We start from the raw sequence: 26,410 nt of genomic DNA, 5'->3' as shown, positions 1-26,410 counted from the left end.
TCACTCGTTACGGTCCGCAATCAGTTGCCAGCGCAAGTGGTTAAAAATGCTCGTGCTAGTAAGCAATTTAATAAATTTCCAAAACGAGATTATAATGCGTATATGGAAATCTCTCTGTATCAGTAAAATATTTGTCCACGGGAAAAATTCAATTTCTTCCGTCTCGTTATCTATCGGGTATCTCGATGCTTCTGCATCGACCAAAACGGCGCGCGTCAAATTTCCGAAAGATCATTGTCATTCCAGCGGGTCAACCGATATCGAAAGCATCTCTTTGTAGCCGGCAAAACAGAGAACCCCTATTTCATATTCGCGGGATTTGCATACATACCCTGAGAATTATATGTCAATCTCTCTCTCTCTCTCTCTCTCTCTTTTTCTCTCACGCTTCCTCTTTCTAAACTTCAAAGCGTCAGCATAAAACGAATCCGAGAAGCGTTTACCCCTTTTCTTTTTTTTTTTTCGTTTCTTTCGAACGAGGGTAAAGGTAAAGAAAGGTAGAGAAAGACGGTGAAAAGAGCGGAGAGAAAAGCGAGTAAAAAAAGAGGCCTGTTATCGACGAAACTCCCGCGAGAAGAAACTTTCTCCGAGATCTTTCTCCTTGGCGGAAGAACGGCGGAAGTTTAAAAACGTGCACAAAATGTCGTATTCACACGCGACGCACTGGCAAACGACGTTCTCATCGTTCGTTCGAACACTCGTTCACTCGTGGGGTCTGCGCGGTGCTCTGACAATGAGTAGTGAATCTCTTCGCGATCTCTTCTCTTCTCTTCTCTTCTCTTCTCTTGAAAGAAAAATCTACGTTGCACCACGTTGAAGTTATACACGCGCGCTCGCGCGGATCAGCGTGTTGCTGGAATCGGTTCGGTCCAGGGTATACTGACACTTTCCGACGTCAGTGGCCAGACTTACGCTAGCGAGGCGGGCGCTATACTTAGACGGAGACCTTCGATTTCCGGCGGTACGTTTTCGACGAAAGATCCGCGCGAGGAACACGCGTACGCACGCACGCACGCACACGCTGCCACTGGTTTTAGAAGTCAGGCATGCTTGCTCACGTCGACGGAGCGGCCACGCGTGGTGGAGAAGAGATCTCGAACTGAACGACGAGAGAGACGAGAGAGGCGACGAAAAATTGTTTCGATTGTCAGACAGAGAATAGAGGGAGGATATCTTTCGATAGAGAAAGAGGGAGGAGACAAAAAAGACCTTGGTGTAAATTTATAACATACGTTTTACAAAATGTACGTTCTGTCGTCTTTTATTCTGAAAACTGTGATATTTCGAATTATCGCGGAATGTTGGAAATGTGGTAGAGTCGCGATGACAACCTTGGCACATACGTGCCTCGATTTCGGATTTCGAACGCGGCGTAGTATCTCGAGGATGTAATAAATTCGGTGATATTGTTTATGGTAATGTCTCGAGATCATCTGAAAATTCTCGGAACCATCGTTTCGGAAAATAAGTTTCCCGTTTCGTCGTTTTCGACGCTCTCGTGTCTCAATCTCGACTCCGGGTAGAGCGTGGAATAATCGTAAGAATAATCGTAAAAATTTCGATAACGTTGGTGAAAATTTCACTCATCTCTGATGATGATAATATCCATCTTTCTGATTCTCGCATTGAAAATTTCACTGCTGAAAAAACTCCCATTTCAACTCTCAGACTTTTTGAATTTGAAGTTTGGAAAATGTGATTGAAAGAAGAAAAAGTATCTCGGCGCAATTAAACGAGCAAGCAATCTCGAGGAGGTTCGACGATAATGAAACGTGTTTCCTACGGGAAGGAAGATTACAGTTTGGTTCATCAGCCGTTATTAAATTCCCCGGCAGTAGTCGTTGACAAGCGGCCAGACCAGAATTCCCTCGTTGTATGTCGTTCACTCTAAATTACCCGCGACAATGCCGGATTTGATTTCTAATTTCCAATTGTCCGTTTTGTAGCTGGGGGATTGACGAGACCGGCGCGTAACGAGCGCCATTTAATAAACCCTTCTATTTAACGCCGGCATTAATATGCATTTTGTCGTTTCGCTGCGGATCGATGGGAATTCCTATTCAATTTCCCGCCACGGTCCTCGAATCGGAAATCAATAAATACTGGGAGCAACGGTGAAAGTGGACCATCCAATGGTTCTTGGCCATTGTTATTTTTCCGCGTCTTTAATTATCCGTCCCGATTTAGATGGAATTTCGCGCGCTGTATTCGTCGACTCGTGATCGATTATTTATTTATTAATGCAGCTCGACAAAGCTCGATTAAATATAGACGAGAGACGCACCGGCGTCGTAACATCGAGCACGTCCGATCTGCAACTCGCGTTGCAAAATTCTTCGACAAATCTGTTTTCTATATTTTCACCTGGTATTAAATAGGTAAAAATCCCTTTAAATAAGTATTTAATATGCGTGCGTTGTATGAAACATTTTAAAATTTTATTAGCACTCTGGCGAGCTTAAATTATTTAAAACCAGCCTGAAAATGCAGAGAGAAAGAGAGAGAGAGAGAGAGAGGTCGCGAAATATGTATTTGCTGAGAAATTTGTGTACAGTAAAAAATATTAAAGATGATCTGGAACATTGAGACTAAAAAAAGAAATATCTAAGATATCCAATAATTTTTTTACATTTGGTTTTACATTAGATTTTCGTACGTTCTTTCTGTTTCATTTTTTAATTTTTATGGATAAATAGAGCCTCATGGAATGAACGAATAAAAGTAGATTGTATGTAACACGCGATATATTTGTGGGAGGTTTTTCTAAGAATTCGAATACTTCCATCGTCTATTCTATATTTGAAAATTGCCAAGGAGTTCGTGCTCAATCAATCGTGCTGATTCTTAGAACGACTCGGAAGAGAGCGACAAGAGAGACAAGAGTTTATCAGAAATTACGAGTTAACCGGTTTATCGCAATTAAAGTTAAAACGATGCAGCAGCATGCACAGACGTCGGCCGTGAATCGATATCAATTATATTCAATCTGGCTGCACGCCAAGCACCGAGGCCAATATTAAAGGCTAATCCAGATGATCGGATACAGGAAAATTTTAGAGAATTGCCTTCCCAACCGAGTCGCTTCTCCATCCGTTTGTATGATCAACTGGAGAAAACCATTTTAATGCCGATATATCCGCCGATTTCAAGTAACTGCGCGATATTTTAACGCTGCTCCAACCATATTTCCCAGCAATCTTTTCAACTCGTCGATTCTTTCTCCTTTTTCGCCGTGTCAGAGCAAACTGATTTAATTAGGAAGAAGATTAAACACCTGTCGGAGACGTGAAATTAAAAATTGGAGCGTGTTAAATATTCTCACTACTACTTTATCGATGATGGAATTTTGTAGAGTTTGTACAATTCGAGATTCTAATGGAAATATCTTTTAAAAATGCTGCTGGAGATTAGTTAAATATTTTTAAATAAGCAGCAAGAGCTTTTCTTTGTGTGACTTTCTACTTCCTAGTTCATTATAGAAGAAGGTTACAATGAAAAAAAAAAAAAAAAAAAAGAGAGATAGCTCTTAAATTAATCGTCGATATTTTCGAAAAATATTCTTACACGTAGATTTTTATATGTTTGAAAAAAAAATAATGCTCATAACACGCAAAAATAATATATATAATATATAATAATATATATAAATAATAATACTGTTATAATATATAATACTATTATATAATACTGTTATACTAATATATGTAAATAATAATATATAAAGTTCAAGTAAAATGAATTTCATTCTTCATTTATAAATATTTGTAGTACGTTCTTTCAATGGTTCTTAAAATATCTCGGCCGTTCCATCGTCGATCGAATAGTATCGTTTCACTGAAGTACGAAGGTACTACTACTACTATTACTACTTGGCAGAGCAATTACGAAGTTCCGGCTAAAGTAGAAAAAGTTGGCAGTACAGAAATAGTGACATTCGTGAGAACGGATCGCCGATGGCGATTCTCTACGTTCGTACAGGCGTACGAGCATCGGCACGAAAATCTCATGCTAAAGTTAGCCAGATTAGCTCAGGCGCGTTCTCTCGGTTCTCCAGCGCTGCGTATTCTCAGGGCAGAGCTTCTCTTAGAATAGCCACCGCGGTACGCTGCTTTTCTTATCGACCCGAGAGCTTTTTCTCTAGTCGGCAAGACAGCTTTCTACGCGAGAATTTACCAGGTATCTGGCCGAAGTCGGCAAAACTCGGTCGGAGATCGCGCAGAGTCGATAACTGTGAATTTTCTTACCTAGTGGGGTGAGGCTCGGCGAAGAAAAATTTGCTCGCGCGAGAGAGTTTCATTCAATTAAATTCACTCTGGCTTCGAAATACTGCATAAACGCGAAACGATAAATTTTTCTGAAACTCACTTCTCGATGTAGTCAAAGTTTTTTCACGGATGAACTTTGCTCTCTGATATTGTCGTACTGCGAACAGGTTTTTAGGTATTTAATCCTATTCGATAAATTTTATTGACTTTTCATTTCAATCTCTTTGCCATTTAATTGAGATTCTTTTACATACGCGCGTTATACTTTGCTTTCCGCTGGCGAGCTCTGTACTAAAAAAAATTAACAACGACGTGAAAATCGAGCTTTCACTTATAACAGCTTTCGAGGATTAAACTCTTTGAAAGAATAACGAACCCCAATGGAAGATACAGCCGAATCTCATTGTTGCCGCTAAAATAAGCCCGTATCCACGATCAACGAGCGCGCAAATGAACACGATCGCTAAACGAAAATTGCGATTTTCATTTGTGTGCGGCGAAAAATTTATGGATGGTGTTCTCTACGATAGCGTTCGAACGACATCGCGATGATAGATGTATTATTGAGCATAAAAAGGTTATCACGGCATTAAATTCATTGTACCCGCCGACCTTTTATCCGCGTCGCGGATTTTATTTAATCGCGTCGCGTTACGTTTATAAATTCGATTGGCAGCCGTCATTTTCGCCCAGCCGTGTATTTCCTGTTTGAGTTCAAATCAAAAATCGCCGACAGAAGTCTGAAAAATCACGCGTGGGAAAACGATGCTTCGGACGAAAATCCGTGTCACGCGAAAAATTGTCCATCCGTAACGCTTGAGGGATTTGCCAAGGTACTATATTGAAAAAAAAAAGAAAAACGCGTATTCTAACAAGAACGAGTCTTGATCCCTTGCGCTGACAACTGATTCGCGAACCATAACGAGTGACCGAACACCGTACACAATAATTCGTCGCTTTCTTTTTCTTTCGAACTGATCGGTATGACATCACTGGATAGGAATTATCAAGAGGTAACCAACTTATCATTCGTTTTGCCCGTATTATATTTAAATATATACTTAAAACTGAGAAAATGTTGCAATTTGGGACGTGCGTGGCATTCCAGCCGCAAGAGGTTAAGGGACGTTTCACGTGTATTTCAGTCGACGTTCAAAATCGGGATCTTTAGTCCAGCGATAGCGCGCAGTCCAATATAGATTGTTAAATATTCCTGGCAGCGTGCGGCGGAACACGGGAGCGTGAAAAGCCATTGAAACGCCGAGGAATCGAAACAGTGGTAGTCGTACCGGCCAGGCTTCAACCAGTCTATTTAACGTAACAAACCTACGTCTATTTATCAGCATCGAGCAGCCCATTGTTCGTTCGCCCAGTCTGTTTTAACCAGCCGCCCTATATCGATCTCTCTTGGCCAAAGACGGGGCGGAAAAAAAAAAAAAAAAACGGAATTCTCCGCACGTCTCGTATTTTGTTGTTGCCCCTTGCGAGCTTTCTAATTGACAAATGCCCTGGTCGAATGTAATTCCCAGCTAGGATAAATCTATATGAATTTTTCCACTGTCAGACGAAGTTAAAGGTACCCTCTCGCCGCTGGCCTTTTAACCCTCGTGCTTCCCGCCCTTCTCGCGGTTTTTCCGACATTTTCTCTTCTCCTTCGTTTCCGGTTTCTCGCCGTTGCCTCCGATCCGATCGTCCTTAAATTTGATTCGTCGATTCTCGTTACGTCTCCGTCGATAAGGAATGTAGGTTTCGTTAATTGGTACAACGTGACGTTGAATTTTTGTTGACTTTGTGTGCAAACGCATAAAAATTCACGAGCTCTTTACACGAGAATTTCTAACTTTCAGGTATTAAAAGTTGCCAACTTTTAATTATTAGAAGTTAGAGGGGCAGGAACTTTTAATATTTCGGGGAGAGATTTTTCACTTGCGTGAAAGTGCAATGCGAAATTACGAAAATTTGAGAATATTTCTGACGAAATGTGAACCCAATAAAGATCAAATCGAAGACTAACTTTGTACTCCGAGTTCGAGAACGTTACAACATAGATTCTTCTCCATTTATTTCCATTTGCCAATTACGTCTTCCAACAACCGAATGTCCGTTTGTAATTCGACTCGTCTCCTCCTACTCCAAGAATTAACCTTCCAACGTCCGATATATCGACACCTACATAATATCTGAGAAAGCCGAATGTACACTGTTGTAAATAAATTGTAATAAATTATTGCCAAAATAACGTAGTCTTTATTTGATATGATTTTAACTTTAAAAATATAGGAACAATCATTTATATGAAAAACGATCCGTCCACTAGCTAAGGGGGATTTAAATACCCCGTCGTTAGAAGGTTAAAGTCCCGCCAACGAACGTTTCGCTCCTCTTCAGTAGCCACTTTTAATTTCATACCACTCTTAGGAGCTGCCCGTTCTATGATTTTCTCCCGTTTCGCTTTGCTAATCTGTTGTTGAAGTTGCACGGCCGTAACCGAGGATAACGTGCTAAACAGTACGGTGCAACTTCTTTTACGACCGTGGAGTTAGCACGGTGAGGCACGTCGGGCGTCTGTCTAAAATTGCGCGACACAGCCGCGGTGCTCGAGGACACGGCAGAACGACAGTCACGAACTGCCGTGCTCATATTCGCATGGCACAGTCGAGTTTCGTAATCGCATTGTAAACTTTCACCTGTGCCATTTCGTTTTCACAATTGCCACTTTTTTTTACGCGAAATTTCGTTCGTTTCGTGTAATGACGCGTTTTTCCTTTTTTTTTCTTTTTTTTTTTTAGTAGAAGAGGAAGATTCCAATTATGGGGCGCGCCCAGTTGGGAAGTCCAACTATAAATATTACAGGAGAGATTGCTTTTCGCGCGAGATACGATCCAACATGGTCGAGAGAGTTTCGCATGGACAGGGAGATGGACATTCGCAATATCTATCGTGAAAGACATCGTATTTTGTTGCGCAGAACGTTAGTCAGTTTCATATTCGACCCGGGAACTATCCTAGATTGAAGTGTATTTGCAGCGGAAAAATCGCAAACGCGAGGAATAGAAAGGAGATTTTCATTAATTCGTTGTTCTGAAAATGCACCGTGGAAAATTACTGTCGACAAACTGGCCCGTGAAACTCGTATCAGAGAAACGAATGTGCGAAGGAATTCGCAATACAATAAAAAAAAAAAAAAAGAAACAGATTTCTATTTGTACCTTTGGTGAAAAGTCACTTAAATTTCTGAAAATTAAAATACGAACAGATTGAAGTAGAAAACAATTCGTGATAGAACGAAGGGAGGAGAAGTCCTTAAAAAATACGATTTCTGCGTCAAATTTATGTCAATTGCTTATTATACGTGAGTAATATCTACAAATTTTACAACTGACTGCTCGGTTGAAGAAGTCGGTTGAGAAAACGGATAGATTTTTAACTATCGTAGTTTCCATCAAAAACGAGATTATCGTCGTGTTGACAGTCGTACAGAGAAAATGTATTATTTGAAAACACGTCTGCGCTGTTCCAACAACAACGTTGCCATTTTTTGAATTGTAGAAGTTATTCAGGCGATAAGATACTCTTCCCTTGGAACGATTAATCAGATATTTTGATACAAAATTTTGGACGCGATCGATGATTTCTTTTTTTCTTTCTTTTTCCATAGTTTCACCGAGTTTCGTTCGCCTGACTTCTTACCAAACGCGGTGAAAAATTCTGGGAACGAGAAATCGAAACGAATTATTTTCAAATAATTTATTTCCCTTTGGCTCTCGGTCACTCGTTTTAGTGGAAAATTCCGGATACAAGCGATATCTCCGACCTGGACGGTTTATTTCCGAGTTACATTCCCAGATAGTTTCTTTTCCTTCGCGAATGTTCCCTTCACTTGGCAACTCAATTCGCGCGCGAAATTCGAGAAAAGGAAAACCGAGTCGCGGACGATTCATTTTCAAATTATTCTCGGATTAATTCAGAACCTTGGTCACTACGATTCGCTGAACAATTCTGAGAGAATCGAAACGCCGGCGATTTATCTTCTTAGCTTCTTTCGGTTCGGCGAAAGAACGAAAATCGCTCTCGCACGATCTATGGACAATTTCCTCTTCACACATTTTTTTCACTTGTTCAAACATTCGTCGAGTTACCCTCTCCAGACACTATATGGTGCTAAGAAGGTGGCTTCGTTCCGTCGCACGTATTTTTCCCCTCAATTTTGTCCGTCTCTTTTTTTTTTTTTCTTTTCACTTGCTCGAATATTCACTTGCCGAGATATTAATCCATCCACCGTGACAACTCGCGTATTAAGAAGGTGGCTTTGTCCTAACGAGCGCTCATCAAGGAATACATCGGGAGTGGTTTGTTCCGGCTCGTGATTTCCTTTTGCTCTCGTTGTCGGTCAGGAAGGTGATTTAGCAGCTGCGACGGCTGCAAGCGCCGTTTTCTAATGAAAGTTGCGACGATACCCACCGGAGAAAAAAATGTTTGGGAGATGGAGTAAAGGATCGTTGGGGCGTAGCTTAATTCACTGTTGTCTAATCATCAGGCAAAGACACTGAATCTGTTCTTAATCTCGCTCAATTTTTCCAATTGTAAAAAAACGCAATAACGTGTGTACCTGTGTGAGCTGATTTAATAAGCGAAACAAGTATGTACCTACGTGTTACTAGTAAATATGTTCCGCTCCGCTGTGAAATAATAACAATATTTACAATTTTTCATCGCTTGCAATGTTATTTCGCGCGGAGAACTCGGTTACGTGTAAATTGAAATGTATCCTCTACAATTGTCAATCTTCTTTCCTCTACCGGCGCTAAATGTGGGAAACTTTCGAGCTGAAAAGAAACCTATCGTCGAAAAAGAAGAATGCTATCTGACCCGAGGAACTTTGACAAATCTGGCTGCTTGGATCGAAAACTATGTACGATGATGTAAATTTATTTTCATCGACGTGCTGACACCCTGGAATCGAACCGATTTTTACTTCCATCGATTCGACCCTTCGAAAGAGAAAGAGGCTGGACAGACGTCGTTGAATCGTTGCCAACGGAAGAACGGATAAACAACGCGGTCAGACGAGCCGAGTAAATCTCGCCGTTTTATTATTGCGACGCGATCGTCCGCGGGTCAGTGATAACAGAGACAACGAGCTTGGTTGCACGCCGTTCTCACCGCGATAAACGCTTGCTTCCTTTTCTTTTCCTTTTTCTTTCTTCTTTTTCTTTTTTTCGCGTGAAACGTGCGGTCGTGGTTGCGGAGCGACGTCCAACACGCGTGCAAGCACGATTTCCGCGGGCTCGCCGAAGGATGGAGGAGAATGGGCCGGAGGAAAAGGTGGAAACAGAGAGGACGCGCGCAAAAAGAAGCGGCGTAGAATTTTTACATTAACACCCGGTGATTTTTGCCCGCGCTGACGCGCAAAACGCTGTGACGTGCTTTAAAATATTGCTTCACCTCCGTTATCAACCAGTCGACGGAAAAAAGAAAAAAAGAAAAAAGGAAGAAAAAAGAAAGAAAGAAAGAAAGAAAGAGAAAAAAGAGAAAAGGAAACAACGGAGGTAGTGACTCTTATTGTAGCAACATCGAGGCCACACGTTGCCACGAGAGCGAGGCTGAAAAAATTGTCGGACTGACGCGTAAATCAACGACCGTCGTTGCTTTTCGACCATTGTTCCACCGCGGACGCTTTTGTCAAATTTCACGTCTTTTTTATCGCTGACTGTTGCTCTGGGTGCGAACGTTGGAAAAATATCGGAGTTATTCGCGGTGCAAAGAGTGGAGGTTAGTGCACGCGACAAATGTGGAATGGAAGGAAAGTCGCGTGTACGAGGTTCAGATTTCCAGATTCCGCTGCATCTCGAAGTTGTCAAAGCCCGCAATTTCGAGAATATTTTGAAAGTTAATTCGACGATTTATTCAGTGGACGATTTGTCGAGCTACGCAGTCTGGAAATTGCGATCGAACATCGAACGGACAGCAAAGGTTCGTTATTCGCGACCGACACAATTTTTCTTTGCCAATTTGTCTTCTCCGGTTCGCCCGTCTCTCTCCGCCATTCCCTCTAAATAGAATTCGCCCGGCCCTCGAATGTTTAATTACGAGGAGACTCGTTTCAATATTGACGTTGTTCCGACGTGCCTGATGTCGATGAGTTTCCAACAATGGGAAATGCCTTATAACTTCCGCGTATAATTTCCGCGAAAATGATCGCGAGCTCGAACTTGAAATCGCGGACAATGGCTCGAACGAAAGTTGCTGAACGATGTCCCGAAGTAATATGCCGCCGCCCCTTTCCCCCTTCGTGTAACCGCCGCCCGTCTATCAGCCATATGATCTATAAATCATCCTTTATACTCGTCAATCGTTTGAAATTGGTTCGCGAAACAACGTCGGATGATAAAGCTTGATGATAAAACTCTGTAAAACTCTGCTCTCTCTCCCTAAGAAGCTCCGTGTCGATCGATATTCAGAGAACGAAACACTATCGAGAAAGTCGATTTTGATCGTTGATTACTCGAGATAGATATTTTTTCGATGCACTTTCGTTTCTCTGTTACAAGTGGCTGTGGACTTAAATCGTCGGTAGTTCTAGTGTCAAGTAACATTGAGATCTTTCGTGTATTTTGAAGATTTTAAATCGCGTTTCACCGATAGAACATTCTCTCACCAGAGGTGGTATTATTTTGTTCAGTTATTTTAGAGTTACGATTTTCTTTTCAGCCTTCAGTTTGTCGAACGTTAGTTGTTGCAACATGTTACATCGTGTGAGATTACAAAGCACTATGTATCATTTGTATTTATCAATCTTCATTTTGAAAATTCAAATTCACATCTATTTTATATTCGATTATTCTATATTTTATTATTTATTAATAAAATTAAATTTTGCAAAATTATATATTATTTTTAGTTTTAAATTTTTAAATTATACTTTCAATTTATGAATATTAATTTATTCAGTATTACCATTATTATTTAGATTTGTATTAAAATGAAATTTTTTATGTGAAATAATTGAATTTAACAAATTTTTATCATATTTATTATATCTGTTATAAAAATTGTTATTAATATCAAAATATTTAATTATTTTTAAAAATTTATATATATATAACACAGGACTGCAATTTTATTGTTTTTTCAAATCAGAACCATACCACGAGTGTCACTCAAAGCAAGAACTATTCTAAGAACACATTTTGAAAGTTTACAAGGACTTTATAAAGTATCGGTCATTCATTGCAGATTATCATGAAGTTAAAGCACCCTGACGCTCTTTGTGTTAATTTAGCAGAATCGTTCGATTCCAATGGAACGATGCATTCATTTTATAAATGCATCTTCATTCTGCGCTCGAGTGACCGGGCCATATTTCAAAGATTAATCGCGATTCGATCGAGAATCCTCGGGCGAAGAAAGAGCTCGCGAAGACGAATCGATGGAGAAACAAAAGGGTCAACGGCGTATCGTGGAAAGCAACTGTCTTTGTCGTCGGTTATTGTCCTCGCTGCGAACCTTCTGCCTCTCTCTCCCCCCTCCCATTTTTTCCTCCCTTCGTCGAAGAAAGAGACCACCTCTAGCCCGAAGGTGACCCTTCTCCTCCTCCATCCCATCGGTCCAATTAAATTCAGCTCTATTCCATCGTAATTTTCGCCCCGATATAAAGCGCGCGCAGCTTCTTACGATATTGTGTTCCTGATCCACGTCGGCACGTTAATTAAGATTAACAATGCGAAGCACGATGATTATCTCTTTGTTGACTCGGCATAGTTCTGATTCTGGCAGTGGGTGTATTGTCGCGCGCCAACCTACGACCCACTTCTGCCCGGCCGGTGAATAAAGACCGGCCGCATAATGGCGTCGAATTAATTGAAAAACTCCCGGAGGTAATGTGTGCCGCGCGCCGCCGCCGAGTCAAATATAAATCGGGAATCGGCCCGCATATCTCTCACCTCCGCCGTTCGAGAGAAACTTCTCCACCGATCTCTGCTGGCACTTGGAAACTCGAAACACCGACAGGCGGACGATCGAGAACCGAAGGTGGATCGTCCGGTACGATCGTCCGTTTGTTAGTTTCGATCTGGCGAGACGGAAATCGCGATCCGTCTTTGAAAGCAATTTGAAATAAGTTCTGTAAGAAACGAATATACTGGGGGTACCTATAAGTGACGTTTTTCAAATTTAGCAAATGTTGCCGTAGTGACAATAATTTAACGTAAGCTATATCGTAGTTGAAAATATTTAATAGATATTCGATATTTAAACACTTGCGCTGGCAGCTGATTGCGGACCATAACGAGTGACCAAATCGTACACGATAATTCGTCGCGTTTATTATCGCCCGAAATTATTGGGAAGTAATAAATTTATTATTTGTTTTTGCCTATTTTGTTTCACTTAAATATACTTAAGACTGAGAAACTATTACAGTATAGTAAGAACAACTTACTTGTGGGTACTTCTAATATTTCAGAAAAGTGATGACCAGTCGAAACAGACGCGAATAGTTACGATCCGAATAGGCAATAAATGTCAAATGAATCTCAAAGGTACACAGTTGCATTGGTAATTCAATTAACAGTGATTTAAACAATGGATATAATAAAATTCTAATTTTCAACGAATTGAGACAGGAATTGTCTTCCGTTCCTTCAAACACTGCTCCATTTGCATAATGTTGATTTTCGACAAAAAAAAAAAAAAAAAAAAAAAGAAGAGGAAGGCTGAAATAAAACAGGAGAAGCAATCCACTGTCTGAACTTTGCGTCAATGACGTTCTTCAAGTAAATAGCAAATAATTTCACTCGACGGATGATTGCGACTTTTGTCCCGCTAGTTTGCTGAAAATATCCACGTGCCAGGACGCGTTTCAGACCACGAGATCCACCGTCTCTCATCTCGAGTCCCTTTCCGATCCGCTCGGTGAAATATTTACAAAGCGCGTAATTAACGGTCGGACGATGGAAGAGAAATATTAGAATTGCAAAGGAGGGAGTGAACGGAGCGTTTCTTCGGAGCGACCAATCGGCAGCGGCTGGAGGGGTGGGTTTTTCTTCGATTGTGAGGCTGAGCACCGTTCGATTAATCGGGCGCATTTACGAGCGCGAGGATCGCCGCCGTGGCTTTCGCTGCGAAATTAATTAACTATCCGTCGTATAACTCGATTAAAAAGCCATTTGAAAGTTGGCGAAAGGAGGAGGACATGGATTACAACTTTCAAGAAATTTTTAATTGACTTCTCGACGGGCCCGTGACGTTAATTAAATCTTATGTTGAACGGAAGACGTGTCCGAATGGAAGCTACACTGTCGTTCGCGTAATTGTCGGAAACGCGCGGCACGAAATTTCCCCGGTGAAATAACAAAAAATCAATTAACGTCAGGGTCGATTTCTTCTCGAGAAACATTTCCTCATACAACGGGAAACGACTCGGCAGGAGTAACTTCAAATCGACAGAGTTACGTCGCGCGATAACAGAGTATTAATTGATCGTGATTGCAATTTCTCCCTCGAGGAATATTTCTTTTTACAACAGAAGACGCGGGTCAGCGAGTTATTTCAAGCAAAGTCTCAAAAATTGGATAGCTTGTCCTCTTTCCGAATGGAAATTTTCTTCCCGAGGTCGCAGTACCGTTATTGCAAAACGTTATTACAACAACTATCCACCGTTGTTCAGAGGACGAGCATTTCCCTGAATCGTAGAATCGTTTGTTGCGCTCCCATAGTCACCGGAATATTAGATGCGAGATTGCTTCGAACGTTTGTTAGGTTGACGTATGTATATCGAACAGTATATATTCTTCTAGGTCGGTTCCCTTTGGCGAGACTCGTCTTTACTGCCTCCCTCCCTTCACTCTGACAAAGTTGCATGGTTTTCGTTATTGCTAATGCAAGAACTCGGCCGTCGTTCCAGACAGATTTGCATAATGCATAAGCGAGCTTCGTAACAGCATCGTTTCATGCTATCGTTACCATAAGATGACTTAGACGAGCAGCCTGTTTCTCCTTCGTCGCTCATTATGATGAACTTTAATTAACCCACCTGCGACGGGGTCGTTCGAGTTGGAAAATAAATACGTGACGCTGCGCTCCCATTATTTATTACACGGTGTAATTAAAAACAACGTTCTAGAAGTCCCTGCGTGTCGAATACAAAGACGGAAGATCATTTCGTTTGATTCGGGGAGAGAACATTTTTTCCCTCGCTCGTTTTTAACAAGGACGCGAGGGATCGTTTCGAGTGAAATAAAATGATGTGTCGGAACGAGTGATCCATGCTTGGATGTTCAAAAAAAGTAAAGCTCGTTTCACAAGCGAATTGTTGCCTGGAACTGTGTTGAAGATTTCGCGATCACCGAAAATCACAAAAGCCATCGGAAAGAGAGAGATCGTCTGGCATTATCCCGTTCGTCAGAATGGAAAATCAATAGTTTCCTCGGCGTTGCGTTGCGTTGCGAGGAGGAGAGAAGGAATTACGTGGCGTTAAACGTGACACACGGGTGTGAAAAGCCGTAACGTGACGTAAAACGGCGGTATAATCATCCCCGTCAAGGTGACGCGGATGGCACCTCCGTCAGCGTCTCTATCTGTTCTCACATGAACTGGTAACAAGGGCTCCGGTCTCTCCTGCCCCGTGTTCGTCTCTTATTTTCCACGAGAAGAGCAAAGGAACCATTCACGCCAGGCCTCGTGCACACCCCTCGTTTTATTCATCCTCGCACCCCGTTATTCTTTGAAACTCGCGACACATCCTCCACCGTTACCGAGGAGGAGGAGTTTTCATAAAAATGCCCCGGGAATAATAGACGAGCAGCTTGGTACAAAGCGTGCTTCTTCACTTAACTCGCAACTCTTTCTAACAATAAGTGTTATCGGCCCGGCTACTTACGGACCACTCTATCTCTCTGTCTCTCTGTGTCTTTCTCCGCTCGGTTTCACCCTTTGAAAGCAAGAGGAAAAGACAGAGAATTTTTTTCCCCTCTCGCCTCATTCTTTCAGCCAAGTTTCCATAGTAACTTCCCTGAGAAAGTCCCAAAGATTGCTACGTTCGAGGATTTCAAATGGATCGCCGGGAACGTGGGAACGTGATTTCCAGAGTACGATACTCCGATTTCCACCTCGTGCCTCGGCCTCGATTCCACGCTTGCCAGTTTCGCGCTACGCGGTTAATCAATTAATCCATTGTCCCAATTGACCAATTAACTCTTATACTAATTGGCGACTCGCCGGTGCATGGCCGGTTTCAGGGGGATAATGGGTCGAATGAAACGCGTCGTAGGCGAGACGAGACTCGCCCTCTGAATATTCCGTTCTGTGATTTGCACGAGAGGCGGGATAAAGGGGGAAAACGGGTGGGTCGTCCGTGAAACGGAATCGTAAAGAGCCGAGTCGACCATAAATCAAACCAATTTTTATCTGTCGCTGTTAATCCTGTATCGGGGCTCGTGCCCCGGCAAGCAACGCGGCTCTCCGTTCTATATTCTGGACTTTGAAAATGGAATAAAATATCTTCGTTCTCGTCGACGACAGTATGAAACGAATGAATAATCAAACATTATTACAGATATTGTCCACTTCGTTCCACGTAGTAGATAGATTTTTTGTTTTCTTTTTAATTATTTCATGTTTAAAGTATAATCACCATTATGACCGTGAAATATGAAATGAAATTATTTTATAGAAGTGTAATTTGAAAATCCAACGAGTCGACTAATTCATTATATTTCATCGTATATTTTACGTGTGTGTTTTTTCTTTTCATTCTACCGTAGGATATACATCCAGATGCTGGCAATAAATTTTTCCCTTCATTATCGAAAAAATGAACGAATATGGAACCCGAAGTAATCACGAAGTAATCTGCGATACTAATCGGAAGAGACGATATTCTCGAATTTTTCCAATTACTTCAGTCTCGTTGCTTTTTCGTAATTTTTTCTTTTTTTGTCAGTGATTCACCGCGGAGAATCGAAGTGCGAGTGATTCAAATCGAGAGAAAAAATTACGACCCGGTGGGGTATATATGTATATATGTATATAGCGGGTTTCGCTAATGATCGTGACCTTATCATTAGTTGTGTCGCATTGTAATGCGAACTTAGCCCCGAGCAATTCGTTATAGAGGTTCCATGTTGCTTGTCCGCGATCGAATCCTTCTAGCGGTTGAATCGTAACAACCGGATAATCGTTGAATTGACGAACGTGTCGCGACCATTTGCATCCCTGTGTCGCTAACACAATTTACCGTATTGGTTTTGTGCAGTTTCGTCGTTGTGATTGACAGTCACTCGACTTACGAAAACTCGAGCAGAGTTTTTGAAATTCCCTCGATCTCGATCTCGTGTTCAAAGAGTATGTTCTCGCTGGAGCATTGGTAAAGTGCTCGTTTTCAAACGCCAGGCAACTATCGCTCCGATTTAATCGTGGAATTTTCAAATTCCGAACGTTTCCATTCGTTCGGGGCGATTAAATTTCGCTGTTTGACGGTGTCGCGCGTCGAATTTTCGACTTTAAACGGAGTGTCCCCGTCGGTGTAAGCGAAGTCGATCGGCGCATCATATTTCTCGACGTTAAATGCGAACGACAGCCTTTCAATTTCACCTGAAACTCGAACGTTCGAATTTAGATCTCCGTGCGGCTGGATCTCAATTTCTTTTTTCTTTTTTTTCTTTTTTTTTGGCAGCGTCGTATCCAAATTTTTAGATATAAATTTGTTCGAGCTGCCGTTGGAGAAGATTTCTGGCCTAATATTAAATAATTCCCAAATTTTTTTCAGTGGTATTTAAGTTTTCAAATGTACTCTGAACATTCGCGTGTTAAATCATTGAAGAAGATATTCCTACTTAAAATCAATTATGACACCAAAAGTCCGAAAGTTCGCTTTCAAGTTTAATTTCATCGATGTCGTGTTTAAATTTTCAAAACGTTCGCGCGTCAAATGTCATCCGCCGATCTCTGTGTAGCGGGGGAATTGCCGATCAAAGTCGACAACTCGATTTTCAAATTTTTCAAGCAACCTCGAAATCGTCGTCATATTCGAACCTTCGTCCGCGAATTCAAACACTCGTCGGTGGGTGTATCCATCGTTGTGTACAAAGCCAATTGGCGCGACACGTTCACGAGACTAAATCCGCGTCTAACGGTGAACAGGACTAGCTTAAATCGGCCAGCCCGCCGAAAATTGGATCACTCCACCGACAAGGGACGAGTGGATAAGCTCCTCTCGCGGCATTCACTGCTTTAGTGCTCTTTTAACGCCTTGCTTCTTGTTCGTTTCTTCTCTCTCTCTCTCTCTCTCTCTCTCTCTCTCGCCTTCTTTCTTCCTTCCTTTTTTCCACCTTTTTTCTGCTCTCCGACGGCATTGCGCGCGTGAGAGCACCGCAAACTGCGGGGGGATGGCCGAGCGACTGAAAGGGTGCATCGTAGACTAACGAGGTACAAAGTGCAGCTAGGCACGTAATAAATGTCGCGCAAGAAGGAAGAGCAACTTTTCACTGGCTTTTCGCGGCGCTGAAAATCAAGAAAATCTGGACGATCGTCCGAAGTGGGGTTGTGTTTGTATCCTCCTCGTTCGGCAGTCGATTAAAACCCTCGATACTCGATCAGCTAAAATTTGCTAATTTGTTTCTGGCCGGCAGTTTGCCTAATTCTATACGTAATTTGACTCTCGATGGTTGGAAAACTCGCGCTTTCGTAAGAATTTAAAGATAGAACAAACGCGTGTCTGCTATTACAGCAGAGAGTACACATAGTTTCGGTAGTTTGGGCAAGACGATAAATCACCCGAGGCTCTATCTGTCATCGTAAATAATATGCGCGTTCAAACGGAGAAAGGAAGAGACTCCGTTCATTTTGTCATTTCTAGAAAATGTTGGATGGATGGACAGAGAACTTTATTGCAACGTATAACAGAAATGTGTGGCGAAGGAAAGACACATAGAAGACTAGCTCTCTAAAATATAAAATGTTGGATGAATTGATGGGAATGGGTGTAATTTTGTTCTAAAACATAAAATATCGGTCGTTTGACATGGGTGGATTTTGATAGTAAAACACGAGAGTAAAAAAAAAAAACACACACACAGGAGATTTACACTTTGAAATATCGGACGGAAGCGGATGGAAACGAGTGTTATGTTGTTCTAAAATGTAAAATACTGGATAGACGGACCGCCACGGCATAGGAGAATTTCGTTCCGGAAATGCTTCGCGAAATTTTCCTTCCGGCATATCTGATGTGCGTTACGTGGTCGTGTTTTTTTAACGTTAGCGTCGTGCCACTTTATTTATTCATATTGATTGAAAGTCTGGTGCACAATTGATTGAGTTTAATTATTCCTTCGATTGAAATAATTAATTTTCACTCGTGATAGAGAACGAAGTGTGCCGTGTTAATTAAACGGTACTCCGAATTGACGAATATGAAATCGATTGATTAAATATACCGTGCGTATGCATATGTGTGTGTGTGTGTGTGTGTGTGTGTGTGTGTGTGTGTGTCTGGATGAAAAAAAGTGAAAGAGAACAGAGAGAAGAGCGATGCAAAATGAGATGCACGGGCGGAAACGAGCAATTTTCAGCGTTCGAAAATTGCGCCAGCGAAAAAGACACGCTCGCTTCCTGGCTAACGGCCGGCGATTAAGCTAATTAATCGTGTTTGTTAACGGTTTGTGCCAGGCCAACTTAGAGATAAAACGAAGCTGACCAGCCGATGTAAACCCGCGTGATGTCAAATTAAACAGTACAAATGACTGGGAACGATTTCAGTCGCGTCGATTCGACCGCGTTGAAACTCGAATTTAAATTAAATCGACTCGAACGCGGCGAATATCGAACGAATTTAACTGTTCTCGCTGAAAATTTTTCGACTGCATCGCCTGTTTCGTAGAGGCAATTATCACTCTACGTGTTTCACTTTGGCGAACGTTTGCGCGAAGGTTGTCATTCTCTTCGTTGAAATTGTTATAGTAAACGATATCTTGCAAATTTCCCGTTACGCGATAGGTTCGTAATAATTTCTTCAAAGGGCGTGAAACGTCAAACAATGACGCGAGCATTGGACAAATGAGCGAAAGTTCATTGTAACGTGTGTGTTTACGTTTTCCTCGAGTTATTTAATACTCGTGGGCGAGAACGTTCAAACATCGAAATCATTAACATTTCAATGTATCAACAGTAGTTTAAATACTCCACGCCAGTTTGAAATGTCGTAGTAACATTTCCAGTCGAATTGAATCAAATTTGACTTGAAAAGTTCTCGTCGAAACGTCGAAAATGCGTTTGTGGAAAATATTGAAAGTCAGACATTTGAAAAAAATACTTTCGCGTTTGTCGGTTCGAGGGAAAGACGTGAAAATTTCAGAATTATCTCAATGATAGTAGTTTTTGTATATCTGTCCGCTGCAATTGACAAGATTTCTACAACGTTTGACTAAAATAGGGGCGGATTTTGGCCGATCGCTCCCAGAATAATTCTCCCGAGACAAATTACTATTACAAGTTATCAGCTGTGTAACCGATAGCGTCTGCTTCCTGGATATTCGGCCTCGGTATCTGCGAGGGAAATGACGGAAGGTATCATTGGCTTAGGGTTCTATTCTTCGACCTCGGGTTCGACGTCGCAACGACGTCCCTCTGAAGGGTTGGCCCTTCCTTTCAAAGAAACCGCGACATTTATGTAATCCTAGTAGCGGCGTAAGTACTCGGATTTCCATGACAAAGGCGCCGTTTCCCAGGCCAGACGTTGGGAAAGGAAGAAATTTGAAAGTCCAGTCTAGTCCACGACTTTCCGTTCGAGCCCTTCGTGAAACTTTCCGCGAGATTCGTAATGAAACGAGCGAGGAAATAAAACAGACTGCGTCACGGGGAGATTTGGATTTAAACTTACGTTTACCGTGAAATCTGAAATAATGATAAATCGTTCGTGAAATGCGCACGTCGTACAAACAGGGAATACAAGCGTAAAAATTTATGGATTGGGGAACCTTCGTACAAATAAATATAAAATTACAATCATCGTGCAATCCCGAACGAAACACTGCTTAATGATAACACGTGAGCGAAGAAAGTTCAAACTTAGATGAGAGATGAAGCAAATTTCACGACGTATAGTAATTAAAAAAAAAAGAAAAAGAAAATTACTCGTAATATTCGCGTACATTATGTGAATTGTACGATACATTATTCCAAAAAGAACAGCTCTCGATAATTGTAAGTGTCAATATGAAAGTGAAACCTCCGGTTGGAAACCTTCGGTTGGATTTAGTATCTCAAGAAGACCACTCTTCGCCTCTGATAGTGAAAATCAAAAGGCTTGGTATTATTTCTGTTGACGTTCGTTTTGCCATCGTGAGGAAGCGCGTGGTTGTTCGAGGAGAGCTAATCAAAAGCGTAATTATCCCAAGGTAGTGACACAGATTCGAGGAGAAGATGAATCAAACGAAAGAGAGAAATTTGCTTTCCGTTGGTTTCCGAGTTTGCAGAAACTTTCGAGAATAACGTCACAATCGTGTCACGTGGTGCGAAGAGCATGAATCTGTCGAAGATTCATCGAACCGCGGGTGTTTTCGGTGGGAATTCCCTCTGGTGAAAAATGAATTTCCATTTGTACGAATACGTCACGCATGTCCACCGAATTCAAGAGATCTATTTTTCTCGTCAGCTATTGATCTCTGCTTCGTCGTGTTGCCGGTCAGCGTAATGTTTCCCCGTTGGATTGAGATCTCTCAGGGCGGGAAGAGATGAATTTTCAACGCGGTATTGTTTGTCGATTCGACACGCGCGAAAAATATTTATAAGCTTTCAGGTTGATTTCGAATGTTATTTTAACGCTAATAGTTATGTATATACATATATTTTAACGTTAATAATTATATATATACATATATTTTAACGCTAATAATTATATATATTTTTTAGCGCTAATATTTATATATATTTTACGCTAATAATTATATATATTTTACGCTAATAATTATATATATTTTTACGCTAATAATTATATATATTTTTTAGCGCTAATAATTATATATATATTTTTTAACGCTAATAATTATATATATATTATATATATAATATTATATATATATATATTTTTAATAATATAATTTCTATCGCAATTTTTAAAAAATTTAAAGAAGCACACGCCAGTCTTTTTATTTTCATCTTTATATATCTTTTTAACGCTAATAATTATATATATTTTACGCTAATAATTATATATATATATTTCTAATAATATAATTTCTATCGTAATTTTTGAAAAATTTAAAGACGCCAATTTAAAGAATATTGCTGTGTAACAAAATATCGAAGAGCTTCAAATATTTGAAGAGCGAAAGTAAAGAAACAATTAAAGAAATGCATAAGTAATATAGTAGTAAAAATATGCATTAGTCGTGCGCCAGTAGTTTACATTAAATTAATTCTAGTGTAATCTCGCTGGCCGCCGTAATGTTAATGACATTTTAAATGAGAATTTCGCGACGCTGCATTCTCGAATGACATTCCACGTTAATAACACAAAGTTTATCGTCCACTTTGGACACCACTCAATAATTACGCGACGCATCTGCGATTCTCAATTGAAGTATCAATGTTTTAAAACATTTTCTCGTCAGTTTCAAAGTATCGCGTAACTCGAGGAGATTTCAATCTCGAGCGAAGGCTGGCGCTATGAAAACGTGCCCGTGCCTTCCGGATCGTGCAATTCTTAAATTAGAATGCTGGCAATAAAAGCTCGGGATCGAATCTCACCGTCTTCTCGCGAGATCTTCCTCGCGAGGAATAATTCACGAAAGGATGCAATCTTCGATCGGGATGGCCGAGCGAAGGGAGGAAACAAACGTCGTGTCTCGCAACAGGAATTCGAGAGAGAAAATCTCGAGTGGCTGCGGCGAAATTTCAGCTCGAAGAATGATTCGACCATGTCCGTAATTTATTATTATCGTGAATGGGAACCGATCATATCTCCCGACGTTTGACGCATCGGTTCGATTATCGTTTCAAAATTTATTCTCATCGTCGCGTGGCTCCTGGTGCAAACTGGTGGCGGGGAGTTGGGCCAGGTCGTGAATAACGAACGTGGGCCACGCGTGTAACGAATTCGTTTGAACTCGATTTGTAGATCTCCGACGTTTCGCCTCGGAAACATACACCGGGAATTTATGCTCGAGAGACGCGTCGGTCAATTGAACTCGTGAAATACTCGTCGAAAAACGTTCAACGACGACGGTTATGTTCTCTCCCCCCTAACTTTTTCCGACCTCCTCGCGGAGGCCGATGCGAGCGAATTTGACAAAAATAGAACGAAGCCAGACCAAAGTGGAAGCGTCGCCGCAAATTGGAATTTTCATTCGAGCCAGAAGTGGCAGAGCGATGTTGCTCCCGCGGAACAGGTACGTTAATTAGGAAAATGAAACGCGGCGCATCTAACCGCGCTAATTTAGGGGGGGGGGGAGACAACTTCTCTCGCGAGCTTTTCCTTTCTTTTTTTTCTTTCTTTTTTCTTTTTATATCTGTCGAGTGTCAAGTTTCGTTTAACGGGGACTTTGGAATTCGTCGCTGGAGCTTGGTTCTTCCTTTGATTTTTTTTTCTTTACTCGTTAATCGAACTCGAATTTGAAGAAAAAAAAAAAAAAAAAAAAAAAAAATAAAGAAAAGGAGGATGTGTGAGACTAAAGTAGAAGTGTCGCTGTAAATTGGAATTTGTTAGCGAATAGCTAACTTCTCACTAAGTTCAATTTCGTTAATCGCTGAAATTCAGATTCAACGCTCTGGATTCTGAATTCTAGTCCTTCTCCGAACGAAAATCCTCGTGCAATTTGTACTTCGCTGTAAAATGATCCCCGAGCCTGTCTTGGTAGACACTTTTTCACAAGGGAGCAGCCCCAAGGAAGCTGCAGAAGTTTCACGCGACGAAGAGACTCGACTGTAGCGTATTTTCTCTCCTCAGTGAAAAGAAGTAATTAGAGTTATTTCGTTTGCGAGAGCCGGACAAGACAAGAAGGCCTGAGGGAAGGTGGAGAGTCGCTTGGAAACGCGAAGGAAAAATTAATTAGCTGCTCATTTCGAACGAGTAACCAGCGCGGTAAGTAAGGAATACGAGCGTTCGAGTGTTTCGTTTCTCTTCTTCGAACCGGGCGGGATTAAAGGGTCCCGGAAGGTTCGCGAAAGTTGCATCTTGAACACGGTCCGACTATTATCCTACTTTCAGACGGTTTCAGACGGCAACAGTTTTCCAACAGAGTTTCCAAAGTTGACGGGAATCGTTTTGAAATTATATATTTCGGAACGGTAGCGCTCGATGGCCCCGACGAGTTCCAAATTGCGGCTGAAACTTTTGACTTTTGAATTCTCATCGATCGTCGAATCGAAATCCGAGTCTTCCGACGCACGTTTTCGTTGGATAATCTCGAGTATACGTTTTCTTAACCACTTGCGCTGGCAAGTGCGGACCATAACGAGTGACCAAACCGAATATATTCGTCGCTTTCTTGTTTTGAATAGAAATTATTGACAATTAATAAATTTATTAATTTGCCTTGCCTGGATTATACTTAAATATACTAAACTGAGAAAATATTGCAATTTTCGGAACAAAAAATTCTCGACGAGAGCGCAAGAGATTGCGTAGTTCGACAATTTTTTGGTTTCGGTACGGCCAAATAAAATTTTAAATTTCTGACTTTGAATTTCCATCGAATGTCAAATCAAAATTCGAATTTTCTAATGTTTTCGATGGACAATCTCAAACTGTTCAAACGACGTTTCGTTGAGACGAAATGCAATGAAACGATTTAGGACTCAATTGCTCGGATTTGGAACTTAAAATTGGACGAATTCGAACTTCCTAAATTTCTAGTCGTTCGCCGTCCAAATTACCCGCAATCGTCTCTGATCGAACGACACTGTTTAAGAGTTAATAGACAGGTTCGAATTTTTGAACTCTTCCCAACTGTTAAATTTAAATCTGCAACCGATCGCGTTGAAACTTTCGGATTTACAGACTTTTGACAGACGAATTCTGGATCCTTGAACACTTTCCAACTCCTCGAAAGTCAATTAATTGTGTCACGTTGAAAACTTTGGAATCTCTCTCTCTCTCTCTCTCTCTCTGTTTCTCTTCCAGACTCGTTCGCTTTCAAGTTCCTCGAATGTTTTGCGAGCTGTGTCAGTGCGACACAAACGGAACGGTTTCATCTCGCTAAACGGCAACCATCGCTGAACTCGAGGTTATAACCAAGCCGATCAACCGAGCAGGAGGACGAGGCTCGGCGTTGTTTCATTGGAGCGGCTCGCGCGGAAAATATTGCCAACCCCCTATCTGGGTAGGGTTCCAAAGCGATTTATCGCCGGTCGCGTTCGAAAGAACGCGAGTTTCCTGAAAACGCGCGGTAATTGAATTCCGTTTGAAAGGACACCGGCATTTTTTTTTTTTTTTTTTTAGTCGGTTCAATAGTTTTACAGGCTGCAGACGTGTCCACAGCTCTCCGATAATGTTTTTTTAATTTCCCTTTTTTTTTTTTTTTTTTTACCTGACTTGCAGCCACTTGCAGCCCGGCCGTTCCCGTATTTATTCGAGCGCAACCGTTCATTTTTCGGGATAATTTCGCGTATCGACCAGCAGTCAACGATTAACCGCTCTATGTCGTTTTCACCCTTCGTTTGTTGTTCCCCCCCCCCCCCCCCCCCCCCCCCCCGGTCTGTTTTTCCGAATCCTTCGAGCGTGGACGATTTAAGAGAAAACCGATCGTTACCAGGCATCGCGCGTAGTATTCTGCTATGGAGATTGCGTTTCAATTTTTGATAAGAGAAATCGGACGAACACGTACATGGTACATACTTGATCTGAAATTGGAAACCATGGTTGTTTCGGTCGCAGCGGCGGACGGAAGAGAGATTAAGAGGCAAATGAGAGAAACAATGTACAAATAATGTTGAAACGAGAGAAAATCTAACGCGAACGTTATCAATTATTACGTAGGCGATGTTTAAACATTCTCTCGCCGATCGGTTTCTTGATTTAGCTTTCTGCTCGGACAGGTGTTTTCGTCTTTTAGTTTCACCAGAAAATCATAGTCGTTGAACATTCTTGTCTCTGTCTTATAGTATCGTATAAACGTTTTAAAGTGTATTACAGTGAAAAATATATACAGTCGCGCGTGTTTCGTTTTAGTTTCGTTGCCAGAATTTCTGTCTTCGTTATTTCAGTGTCAGAGACTCTGAAAACTCGAGAATGAGAAGCTTCTGAAAGACGAGCAACCTGTTTAACGCTTTGGAGAATCGCGAGCCTCTCTCGCGGACAAAGATCGATCGGGTCGAAATTCGTTTATTCGCCTGGTCTCTCTGTTCTTAACAACTCGGCGGAAGTAGCCTCCTGGTAGATATAGAGGCGTTATCCTGGCAAACTTTCTCCTCTATCCGCCATTGAGAAGCGGCTCGCGTTGATAAGGATCTAACGCGAAGATTAGAGTTCGCGACGGGTTCGCTCATCAATAATTCTCTCCCGGTGGTACGGGAGAGAATTCTCGGCCGCATCGATCATCGGATAGATTCACCGGAAGCAAAATTTCCCACGGAGCAAACAGTATCGTTTCGCGCGAATCTGAAATTCATCGTTCGCCTCCACCTCCTAATAAAGGCGCCGGTGAAATTCCACTTTGGTTGGGCAAATGTTTTTCCAACCAACGATCTCTCCTCCCCCTCCCCCCTCCCCCTCCCCTGATCCCCTCTTATGGAATTTTTAACTCACAATTATGCGAGGGCAAACTCTCGGTTCTTCGGGGGTTACTCGAGATGGAGAAAAAAAGAAAAGAGAAAAAAAGAAAAAGAAAAAGAAAAAACAAGCATCCGTTTTTAGCGAGGCGGACATTCATAATTATCGAGAGGAGTCGCTTACCTGACGGATTGACCGCCTTGCGGCGGCCTCTTCCGGTTGGGGGCCCTCTCTATGGGGGCCCCAAGTGGTTCGTGCCCGTTCGTTCACCAATATCCGGCGCTGTGACAGCTGGAAATCAAATCACCACCCGATTAAACGACTCGTCGTCGCGAAACTACCACGATCACGTAATAATCGTCGATTACGAAACGCCGTGCGATTGGGAAACCGTGAAACTGCCCGCTACAGTGGGCGTGCTGGTCAACTCGAGATTTGA

General features: G+C 41.6%; 2 protein-coding genes across 7 annotated transcripts in view; one reads left to right on the top strand and one right to left on the bottom strand.

Moving 5' to 3' along the window:
- The window catches only part of LOC122538980 (troponin T, skeletal muscle-like), a 66,133-nt gene that overhangs the window by 12,885 nt on the left and 26,838 nt on the right, over nucleotides 1-26,410 (top strand). The window lies entirely within an intron of this gene.
- The window catches only part of LOC122538978 (RING finger protein nhl-1), a 64,844-nt gene that overhangs the window by 35,179 nt on the left and 3,255 nt on the right, over nucleotides 1-26,410 (bottom strand). For 4 of the 6 annotated variants that reach the window (XM_043673525.1, XM_043673526.1, XM_043673527.1 and 1 more), the window contains exon 2: nucleotides 26,155-26,262. The gene's annotated coding sequence lies outside the window, so the exon portion shown is untranslated. Of the gene's footprint in view, nucleotides 1-331; nucleotides 639-912; nucleotides 1,109-26,154; nucleotides 26,263-26,410 lie in introns of those variants that run through there. The other 2 variants (XM_043673530.1, XM_043673529.1) reach the window with 2 other exon arrangements.

The sequence above is a fragment of the Frieseomelitta varia genome, unplaced genomic scaffold, assembly GCF_011392965.1.
Source record: "Frieseomelitta varia isolate USP_RPSP 00005682 unplaced genomic scaffold, Fvar_1.2 scaffold_184, whole genome shotgun sequence".
NCBI classification, from domain to species: Eukaryota; Metazoa; Arthropoda; class Insecta; order Hymenoptera; family Apidae; genus Frieseomelitta; species Frieseomelitta varia.
Note: the sequence above shows the minus strand (reverse complement) of the source record. Positions and strands in the feature narration are given on the sequence as shown.